The 10,913-nt window shown below is 39.5% G+C and overlaps 1 protein-coding gene across 4 annotated transcripts in view; it reads right to left on the reverse strand.

Annotated features, from left to right (window-relative positions):
- The window catches only part of RALY (RALY heterogeneous nuclear ribonucleoprotein), a 243,695-nt gene that overhangs the window by 67,957 nt on the left and 164,825 nt on the right, over positions 1–10,913 (reverse strand). For 2 of the 4 annotated variants that reach the window (XM_087889224.1, XM_034414035.3), the window contains exon 3: positions 6,082–6,232. The exons of the other annotated variants lie outside the window; for them this stretch is intronic. The gene's annotated coding sequence lies outside the window, so the exon portion shown is untranslated. The remainder of the gene's footprint in view (positions 1–6,081; positions 6,233–10,913) is intronic. 4 annotated transcript variants of the gene reach the window in all.

A 10,913-nucleotide genomic window follows, 5' to 3' on the forward strand; every position in this document is an offset into this window, starting at 1 on the left:
GGAGGAAATCAGAGAGCACCATGTAAACAGTCAAAAGTTGGATTACATATATATATATAATTTTGTATATTGCCTATATTTTGGAAAGGTTTTATATTTATTTATATAACTTTTGATATAAATAGCAATGTACACTTGATTTTACCTCGTATCTACCACATAACGTGTTATAAATATCAATGTTCTCCTGTTTGAAATCTGGATAATGAAAATAATGTATATGTAGATGATAAAAGAGCAACTCAAACCTATCCATAGAAAGTCCCTAACCCCTTATATATTTGGGAGTAGTGGATACACTATTCAGATCAGACGACGTGATATGCAATGCTGATTTTAACCTTGTATATCTCTCTTTTCTCAGCCATTGAGAAAGAACCAGTGGTGAAATGTAAAATTTGTTACTACCGGTTCTATGGGCGTGGCTTGGTGGGGGTGGGTGTAATATGACTGAGTGGACCTGGCCAACTTTTTTTTTTTACTTTTAAAACCATTTTTTCTACAACCTCTTTAGCTGAAGAGGTTGTTAAAAAAATGCTTTTAAAGCCTCTGACGATCCCAGCTGACTTGCCTGATCGGCAGAGGCTTTCTTTCTTTTTTTAAAAGCCTCTGACGATCCCAGCTGACTTGCCTGATCGGCAGAGGCTTTCTTTTTTTTTTTTAAAGCCTCTGACGATCCCAGCTGACTTGCCTGATCGGCAGAGGCTTTCTTTCTTTTTTTAAAAGCCTCTGACGATCCCAGCTGACTTGCCTGATCGGCAGAGGCTTTCTTTCTTTTTTTTTAAAGCCTCTGACGATCCCAGCTGACTTGCCTGATCGGCAGAGGCTTTCTTTCTTTTTTTTAAAGCCTCTGACGATCCCAGCTGACTTGCCTGATCGGCAGAGGCTTTCTTTCTTTTTTTTTAAAGCCTCTGACAATCCCAGCTGACTTGCCTGATTGGCAGAGGCTTTTTTTTCCTTTTAAAAACATTTTTTCTATAACCTCTTCAGCCGAAGAAGTTGTAGAAAAAATGCTTTTAAAAGCCTCTGATGACCCCAGCTGAGCCGCGTGATCATCAGAGGCTTTTTTTTTTTACTTTTAAAAGCATTTTTTTGGTCAAAGAGGTTGTAGAAAAGATGCTTTTAAAATTAAAAAAAAGAGCCTCTGATGATTGCGTGGCTCAGCTGGGCAATGGGGGGGGGCAGGGATTTTTGCTACCAGTTCTCCAAACAACCCGCCTCCATCGCTACTGGATGAAGCGATCCAGTCCAAACCGGGAGCATTTCACCCTGGAAAGAACTATCAGCCTTTTTTGTGCCTTTTGTTATCTGAGGCAGAGCAGCAAATGATGACATTTTGTATAACACAAATGAATGGTACCCAAGACCGATCAAGCTATGTCAGCATCTAAGGCAGTTAAACTTACAAAATATTTTTCCTTGGACCTTCCTGGTGATAAAACTAAAACAATCATGAATTTAAAATGTAATGATTTGCTACTTTTTCATATCACCAAAAAAATCAGCTGCCCGAGGCTACTGCTTTTTTCTGCCCATTTGTATGTTGAACAAGGCTCACCAATGCTCTGATGAAACTGAGAATACAGCCCACAATTTACCTCAAAATTCCTACACAACACAGGAGTTACACATGAAGTACAGCAATATAAAATATGTAGGAAGCCTGATTTTTTATATCATAGAGATAGACACAGCATTAAAAATCAGCACACAGATTAATATATTATTTTAAAAATTACTAGCTCTATCCATTTCTCTAAAAGTAACTTGGGAAACTTACAAAGAATTCTCAAATGGCCTTTTAAATGTGTTTTCCCCCTTCTGGTCAATCATATCCGATTCTCAGAGACTGCCTGAGTTTTCCCTGCAGTTTTCTTGGCAAGGTTTTTCAGAAGTGGCTATTGCTTCCTTCCTAGGACAGACAGAAAATGACTGGCCTAAGGTCACCCAACTGGTTTCATGTGTAAGGCCAGACCACAGCTTACAGTCTTCCAGTTTCTAGCCTGATGCCTTAACCCAGGGGTGTCAAACTCGTATCGTCACGGCGGCATCACATGAAGTATCATGACTTTTTCCCACTTCGCTAAACCAGGTGTGGGCATGGCCAGTGTGTGATGCATCCGGTCCACAGGCCATGAGTTTGACACCTCTGCCTTAAAAACTATACCAAATTTATTCTTTCAAATAATTACCCTATCTGTTTCCTTCTCAGAAGATGAATGTAGAACTTTGTGGATCTGAACTACTTATTTATTTATTTATTTATTTATTTATTTATTTATTTATTTATTTATTTATTTATTGGTTCGATTTATATCCCTTCTTCGGAGACTCAGGGTGGCTTACAATGTGTTAAGCAATAGCCTTCATACTTTTGTATATACCTGCTTAGTAGGGCTTTCGGTCCCCCCCAAGTGGTGTTCTTTTTTATACAAAGTCAGCTTATTGCCCCCACAATCCGGGTCCTCATTTTACCTACCTCAAAAGGATGGAAGGCTGAGTCAACCTTGAGCCCATAAGGATTGAACTCCAGACTGTAGGCAGAGTTAGCCTACAATATTGCATTCTAATAACTGCACCATCACAGCTCTTTTGAAAATCTTATACAAATGTATGGGGTGTAAAACTCACCCATGGATCCAGACTTCTGAATCCAGCACCAGGTCCCCATGGCATATAAAGATGCTGTAAGGCTTAAGGAAACCAGGTTGCCTCTTAAGCCTCACTCCAAAGAAAGGAAAATAAATGACAGGTCTAGTCCTTCACCTTTTTTGCTTGCTTTATATTTTTAAAAAAGGGCAAGAAAAGCATGAAGTCTTTTCTTTATCAGCAGAGGGAGTACAGTACTGAAAATGAGTTTCAGAGTTTATTGATCAAAGTTGTAACTGCTTTGGGGGGGGGGGAGGTTGACAGAGAGGATTTTGCCCTTGTCTGCTGCCTCCCCTAAATAAAATTTAGAAATTGACAACTGTGAAATAAAATTTGAAACAACACTGGTGTTTTTTTTTAAAGGGAGAATTAAGAGGAAAGAATGTGCCCGGCCTACTTTTGAACTATGGTCCATTGGCCCAACTTCTGCTAGCTTGAATGTTGGACTGAGCTTTGCAGGACATAAATATCTCAGGAAAACTCAACCAAAAGCTGAATTGTGGCTTACTTGTGATCTCCTATATCCATGATGGTGAACCTATGGCACGTGTGCCACAGGTGGCACATGTAGCCATATAGGTGAGCATGTGAGCTCAGCTCCGGTGCACATATGTGCGCTGGCCAGCTGATTTTCGGGCCTTCTGGGCCCTTCAGAAGTAGGGAAACAGGCTGTTACCTGCCTCTGGAGGACCTTGGGAGGTGGTGGGGAAGGCTCGTTTTTTGCTGTCCCTAGCCTCCAGAGGCTTTCTAGGAGTCTGGGGAGGGCAAAAACTGCTTTTCCCACCTCCCTGGAGGTCCTCCAGAGGCCAGAAATGGGGGTCATATGCGCATATGTGGGGGCAGGGTGCAAAGAATTATGGCTATGGGCACAAACGCGCAACCCCCCTGCTCCTGGCACGCGATGGCAAATAGGTTAGCCATCACTGTCCTATATAGACAACAACAGATGTCCCTCAAACCACTGCTTCCTGTGCACTTCTGGAAGTCCGCCATTCAACATCTAATCTGCTCCTATGGGACTAATCACCTTCTTCTTGCAGCTTCCCACTCTTCCCCAGTGCCATGGTATTTAGCAGCAGCCTCTCAAACATATATTTAAAGAAACCCGTTCTCCAACATAATGGAGGTGGGAGGCAAGGAAATCTGTGTTGATGCATGAGTTTACAAGATGTATATATCCAGCCCTCAACCCATCTGTACTGTAGTTATTAGAATATATGATTGGAGCTGTTTTACTCAGCCATGAAGCTAACGTGCCTTGGGCTTTTCCTTAATCAGCTGTGAATGATTGCTTTATACTTCAAAATCCTTTTATATCTCTCTGTTTTAGCTTAAGGTCGGTAATTGCCTGACAGAGTTTTTGATGTATATTCTTGGAGCTTTAAAAGTTTATAGCTTGTTGGGGTCTTAAAGACATAGCACTTCATCTTTAAATCATTCTTTCAGACATAAAACATCTTTCTTTTTAAAGAAACAAAAAGATAATGTTGTTTGTTTAGCACAAAACAAACATTCACACAATGAAATTGTTAAAGTTGTTCCATCTAAAGACTTGTAAAGAAAGACTGAACTATTAGCAGACAATACAAGCAACTGAACTGTCAATTTCTGATAGCTTGAATGGTTCATATTTCAGGTTCCATTCCACTCTTATTATTTACTAAAAAATTCACATATGTTATGAGTAGCAAACCAGAGATAACATTGCTTTTCTTTTTAAAACATACCAAACAGCTCTAGTAATGTATATATTTATCTATTTAAGAAAATATATACGACTTCTATAGTCTCAGTGACTATATCAATAACTCCTTCCTCATTCCACTTGTGACAATCATCAAATAAGCCATTCTGAGGTCCCCAGATCCATTGGCAAAATCAGGTCTTCAGGCTGGCTGGGAAATTCTGGGAGTTGAAGTCCATACATTGCCAAGTTTGAAAAACAATGATCTAAACGAAGACAACAGTGTGTCTCTTCTCTTGGTGCAAATGAGATGCAAATTCACCACTCAGACTAATCAGTCCCATAGAGCTAGTTTTTTGACAATTTATGGAAAAAAAACCACCACATTTCTTCAACTGTTCTTTAACAAGCCGTCAACTTAATCCCCAGTTACTGTCATGGCAGTAGTCATTCGGCTCCCTGTGTTTGCTGCCTTCGCAGAGTTTACAACTGAGCAGATGATAAAATTCTTGATTTGTTTGTTTTGGATACTGAGATGGTATACGATTTTAGACTGTTGATTAAGAGCCTGGTGGCGCGGCAGACTAAAGCAGAGTTATTAACAGTTATTAACATCAGCTGCCTGCAATTACTGCAAGTTCAAATCTCACCAGGCTCAAGGTTGACTCAGCCTTCCATCCTTTCTAAGGTAGGTAAAATGAGGACCCAGATTGTGGGGGCAATAAGCTGACTTTGTATAAAAATATACAAAAGTATGAAGGCTATTTCTTAATGCATTGTAAGACGCCCTGAGTCTCCGGAGAAGGGCGGCATATAAATTAAATTTTTTAAAAAAGTAATCATCATCATCAGAGCAGGAGATTAGAAAGAAAGAGTTGACATAATTGAAGAACTGCCAAGGCTTTATTATGGGAAAAGTTGGTAAGAAATTTACTGGGCAATCCCATCCATGTTTATTCATATTGTAAGTTAGTGCTAGTATTCTGAATTGTGTGTGTTTAAAAAATCAAGGTAGAAAAGAGAGGCACTGGTGGAGGGTGGAAAAGTGTTTGATTTGTCTGTCCTCAAATCGGAATGGATCACCATTGTTTCCTCTCATCACAGTGACTTGGAAGGCAAATTGTGGTTGGGAGATGGGTTCAAATGTTAAAATAGATGGGAGAATATGCAAGAAAAACACACGAACAGAAGATATAATAGTTATCTTGGTTGGTTAGTAGTTACGTTAGTTAGTAGTTACGTTCATGAATAAGAGGCATGAAGAAGAAACATTAAATATCCCAACTCAGAAATACAATTCAAACACATGTAAAAACTACAAAGGAGCTAAAGGATTTAGCTTTAGGATTTAGAGAAAGGATACATTCAGGAGTCAATTTTCTTTAAAAATAGATATTATAGGGTATAGACCTACTGTCAAATTTACAAGCTTCTGGTACAGATAAAATTCTCACTGAATTGTGTAAAATTGCAGAAGTAATTATATCAGTAACAGGTTTGGGTCAACAAATATTGAACAAGAATATGTAGCATAGAAATTAGGAAAGATGAGTGTGTATACTTATATTGAATTTATGCATTAATTCCTCACATACTCAGTGCTTTGCTTAAACACTTTTAAATAAGAACAGAACCATATATGGAAAAAATGCCAAATAGACAGGCTTTGGAAAAGGTAAAGGGATATGAGATCAAATAACTAATACAAGATGTATAATAGAACAAGATAATATGAGAAGGAAGTTTACCTTTCAGCAAGATTACAGCAAGACTTTGTGTAAATCAGGCCAAAAAATGGGACACATTAAAGCTAATGGCAATGTCAGAACATCTGATTATTTTTCTCAGGAATCTTATAATGATTTATTATAAGACTGGTAAGATTCAGAGAGATGACACCTGGAATATAAATAGGAGATGAGAAAACAATTTTGAGTTATGTAAATGACATCATTGTTAGCCAAAAGTAGAAATGATTTACTTAATCATTTTGAATTATAGAGTTATTTTGAAAGTAAAAAAAGTTTACCTTAATAAATTTAATATTAAATGTCAATTTATTTACAGCTTCTATAAGCCATATTTCAAATATTATTAAGAAGACAACATAAATGTTGGCCTGCATATTTAGGAAACTTTAAGCAAAAAAAAGTGAAAACAATAGACGGTTTTGTTGGGGGGGGGGGGTTTTCAAGAATAAAAATGGTCCATGTTCTGCTAAAAAGGAGATTAATCCTTGTGAAGAAGGTAGTGAAAAACCTAGACAAAATCATGAAACATAAGGGCAATTAAATGACAGATCACAACACTTAAATGGTATTTCCACAGGAAAATGTATGTATGGCTATTAAAACTAAATACTAAGAAAAAAACAAAAAGATGCCTTCAAGTAATGGATTTGGAACCCATTACTAAGAACTTCATGGACTGATAAATTGGAGGGAATAGGAGAAAATAATGGAGTGATTTGATGAATGGGATTAAAGAAATTAAGCACAAATCCTTGGAAGAACCAAGATATTACCAAAGACAGCTGAAGATTTATTTATTTCTTTATTGGTTCGATTTATATGCCACCCTTCTCCAGAGACTCAGGGCGGCTTACAATGCATTAAGCAAAAGCCTTCATACTTTTGTATATACCTGCTTAGTAGGGCTTTCAGCCCCCCCCCCAAGAGGTGTTCTTTTATATACAAAGTCAGCTTATTGCCCCCACAATCCGGGTCCTTATTTTACCTACCTCGGAAGGATGGAAGGCTGAGTCAACCTTGAGCCTGGTGAGATTTGAACTCGCAGTAATTGCAGGCAGCTGGCAGCTAAGTGCTACTTAACAGCACTTTAGTCCGCTGCTCCACCAAGGCTCCACCAAGATGAGTAGTATTTATCCATATAGTCACCCGGAATCAAATTTGACCATGGCACCTAATTAAATAATTTGGGAAGAACCAGAACCAATTTGGTCTAGTGATTAAGATGCCAACTTAGAAACCAGGTCACTGTGAATTCTAGTTCTGCCTTAGGCATGAAAGCTGGCTGGGTGGTGCCAGTTGCTCTTTCTCAGCACAACCCACTGCACAGTACAGTGCACTGCAAATGTATTATCGTGGGGATAATAGGAGGAGAGAGGAGTATATTAGGTATGTTCATCATATTTAGTTGCTTATAAAAGTAATAAAGGCAGGATAAAAAAAATCTAAAAAAGTCCCCGGGATGTAAGAATCAATATTTATTCAGCAATGATGCATGGATCAAGAGGGTTCCCTGCTACTTAACTGTGGTATAGATAGCTGGTTGTGCATTGCAAATGGTATGAATATGAAACATAATTTCTTTGCGGTATAAGGAACAACTCTCATTAAAAAGTACGCATGCCCTGGAATATTTTAGCTACCTGATCAATCTTAGTTTGGGATGCTTAAAGACTTACCCATGTTCCCTTGCAAAACATTGGATCAACTTAATGATGCCTACAAGGGAAACATTAGGGAACATTCAGGGAATTCTGAATCTGTAGAGATTGGGAAATCAGTCAGATATTTGCATCTATCTATACACTTATGGATGCTACATTTTTAATTTAATGAATGAAAGACCAATTGAGCCAATTAGAAATTCCAGTACTTGCACCTTCTCAATAGCATCCAAGCTGTTCTCATTCCTGACACCCTTCAAATCCTTTAAACCTTTATAGAACAGGATAAAATGCTAGTGTAATGTCAACAAAACCACAAAGCAACAGCAAGGAGATCCATTAAATCTAAGCTTCTCCATAAGCATGCAGAAGAGCTGCTATCTTGTGTGTATGTGAATTACCCAAAATGTTGAATCTCACCTGGCTAAATTCAGATTCTAGCATCTCTATCTGAGGCTTATTAAGGGTTCTAAATGAACTCTCATGTTTAACAATAGGCTTCATATGAATCTTTTATAGCTCTTGATACTGTCTCTGGAGTTCCTTATTAAAATTCTTTTCTTTTTTCTTCCTTTTGTTAAACAAAACGAGGGAAGGAGAGCATGCATTTCATGTTCTGTAGATACATGTAACAAGTAGATTTTTCGATAGTTTCCTTTCCTAATCACTGAGAATCTCATACGTCGCCTAACATGTTTTTTGACAGCTGCAAAATAAATTTTAAAGGTCACTTGAATCAGATAAAGCCCCTCTTGGCAGTCTTTGCATCCTTAGAATTTTATGGCTAACATTTAGCTTATGCTAGCAAAGCTGCTGGTAAGGATTCTTTAGAGGAAAGAGAATCTCAGAAGAAAAATTGACAAAATAAAGAACAATTAAGGTAGAATGTCATAAACAGTCCCACTGGTGTCCATGATTATATAGTGGACAGCAGATGATTCTATAAGCATTCGTCTCATTTTAAAAAGAACTCCTTCCTGTGATGTTTTGGATTTAGCACATTAAAAACCTAGGAGGACTACGATAAATAGATGGCCATGACTAATTTCTCTTGAATTACTGTGTAATTCTTTATCAGTCATGTCCTAATAGGCAAACAGAATGCTATCTTCTGTCTGCATCTTACACTCAAACCCGCCTCATTGCTTTTCTCAGCAATGTATTGATGAGATTTTAGTTAATGAACAAATGTGCCAGGAGTGCTAATTACTTGTTAAGTGAGAGTGATTTAAAACAACACTGAATCCTTATCAAGTGACCTACCTTGGCAACAGCTGTGAAAATGGCTTAATAGCTTCCTGAATGCAACTTGGTCAGATCTGAAGATATGAGTCTCATTTAAAGGAGCTGGGAATTCACTGTGACCTGATTCACATATACCAGGGATGTCAAACTGGCTGCCCACGGGCCTGATGCGCAGGCCACGCCCACCCCAGCTCCATGAATGGGAAATACATCGCGAATGATGGCAAAGTGATGCCATGAGTTTGACACTCGTGATATATACTAATCATAGATAAGAAAAAATATGGCTTAATATGATGTATGTTGCAGATAATGCCTACAAAGCTTTTCCTTTTGATATGGCTATGCTGTTGGAATGTGTAGTAAGGCCTGTTTTAACCTTTCCAGTACCCAAGACATTAAAAATGCTCTTCAGAAATGGACATGATGAGGTAAGTACCTGTTGCCATTTCCAAGTACTAACTTACAACAGTGTGATAAACCCCTATGGCATTCTGTTACTTTGGGCCTGCAGAGTAAATTTGTCCTGCAAAGTATGTTTCGTTTGGACATTCCATCAGGGGCCTTGAGCCTGCAAACTAAGCCCTGTGGTTTTTTACTTTTTTGTGCATGTGATGCAAATAGAAAAGATCCAGGGTTTTGTGCGACTGTGACTGCCATCTTGATTTTTCTGAAACCCAAATGGCTACCAATGTCTCCAGCTCAAGCAGGGGATGTATGTAGACAAAGTGTGTAGTCTGCAACAACTTGATATGTGTGTGTGCATGTATGTCCATATGTATAAAATTTCACAACAGAAAAATTCAGCAAAAAGCATCAAAAGGTTATTTTCCTTGAATGCTCACTAAACCAAAAATGAAAGTTAGTCTTTATTTAAAGAAACCTCCTTCCAAATCCCTGGCAAAAGAAATCCATCTGTATATGACTGTTCAGAAATATGGAGCTTTCCAACAGGACTTTGTATCATGAGATTTATTTATTTATTTTATTTATTAGATTTGTATACCGCCCTACTCCCGAAGGACTCAGGGCGGTGAACAGCCATGAAATAAAACATATAAATACAAAATTTAAAATAGAAATAAAACAAGTTAGATAAATTTGGCTGAACCATATTTAAAACCCCAATAATTTAAAACCAAATTTAAAATTCCCATTTAAAAGAGGAGAAGTTTAGGTCAGGCCGGCTTGCTGGAATAGGAACGTCTTCAGCGTGCGACGGAAGGTACGCAGATCCGGAATCCTCCGTATCTCGGGGGGGAGCTCGTTCCAGATAGTAGGTGCCCCCACAGAGAAGGCTCTCCCCCTGGGGGCCGCCAGTCGACATTGTTTGGCCGACGGCACCCGGAGGAGCCCCTCTCTATGGGAGCGTACTGGTCGGTGGGAGGCTATTGGTGGTAGCAGGCGGTCCCGTAGATAACCAGGTCCTAAGCCATGGAGCGCTCTAAAGGTGATGACCAAAACCTTGAAGCACACTCGGAAGACCACCGGGAGCCAGTGCAGCTCGCGCAGGAGAGGCGTTACATGGGAGCGCCACGTCGCTCCCATCACCACCCGCGCGGCCGCACTCTGCGCCAGTTGGAGCCTCCGAGTGCTCCTCAAGGGGAGCCCCATGTAGAGAGCGTTACAATAGTCCAGACGGGAGGTGACGAGGGCATGAGTGACCGTGCGTAACGAGTCCCGATCCAGAAAGGGACGCAACTGGCGAATCAGGCGAACCTGATGAAAAATCCTCCCGGTCACGGCCGTCAAGTGCTCTTCTAAAGACAGCCGTGAATCCAGGAGGACACCCAAGTTGCGAGCCCTCTCCGTGGGGGCCAATACTTCGCCCCCAATAGTCAGCGATGGCACCAGCTGACTATATCGGGATGTCGGAAACCACAGCCACTCGGTCTTGGATGGGTTGAGTCTGAGCCTGTTTCT

The sequence above is a fragment of the Pantherophis guttatus genome, chromosome 3, assembly GCF_059756535.1.
Source record: "Pantherophis guttatus breed Tessera chromosome 3, ASM5975653v1, whole genome shotgun sequence".
NCBI classification, from domain to species: Eukaryota; Metazoa; Chordata; class Lepidosauria; order Squamata; family Colubridae; genus Pantherophis; species Pantherophis guttatus.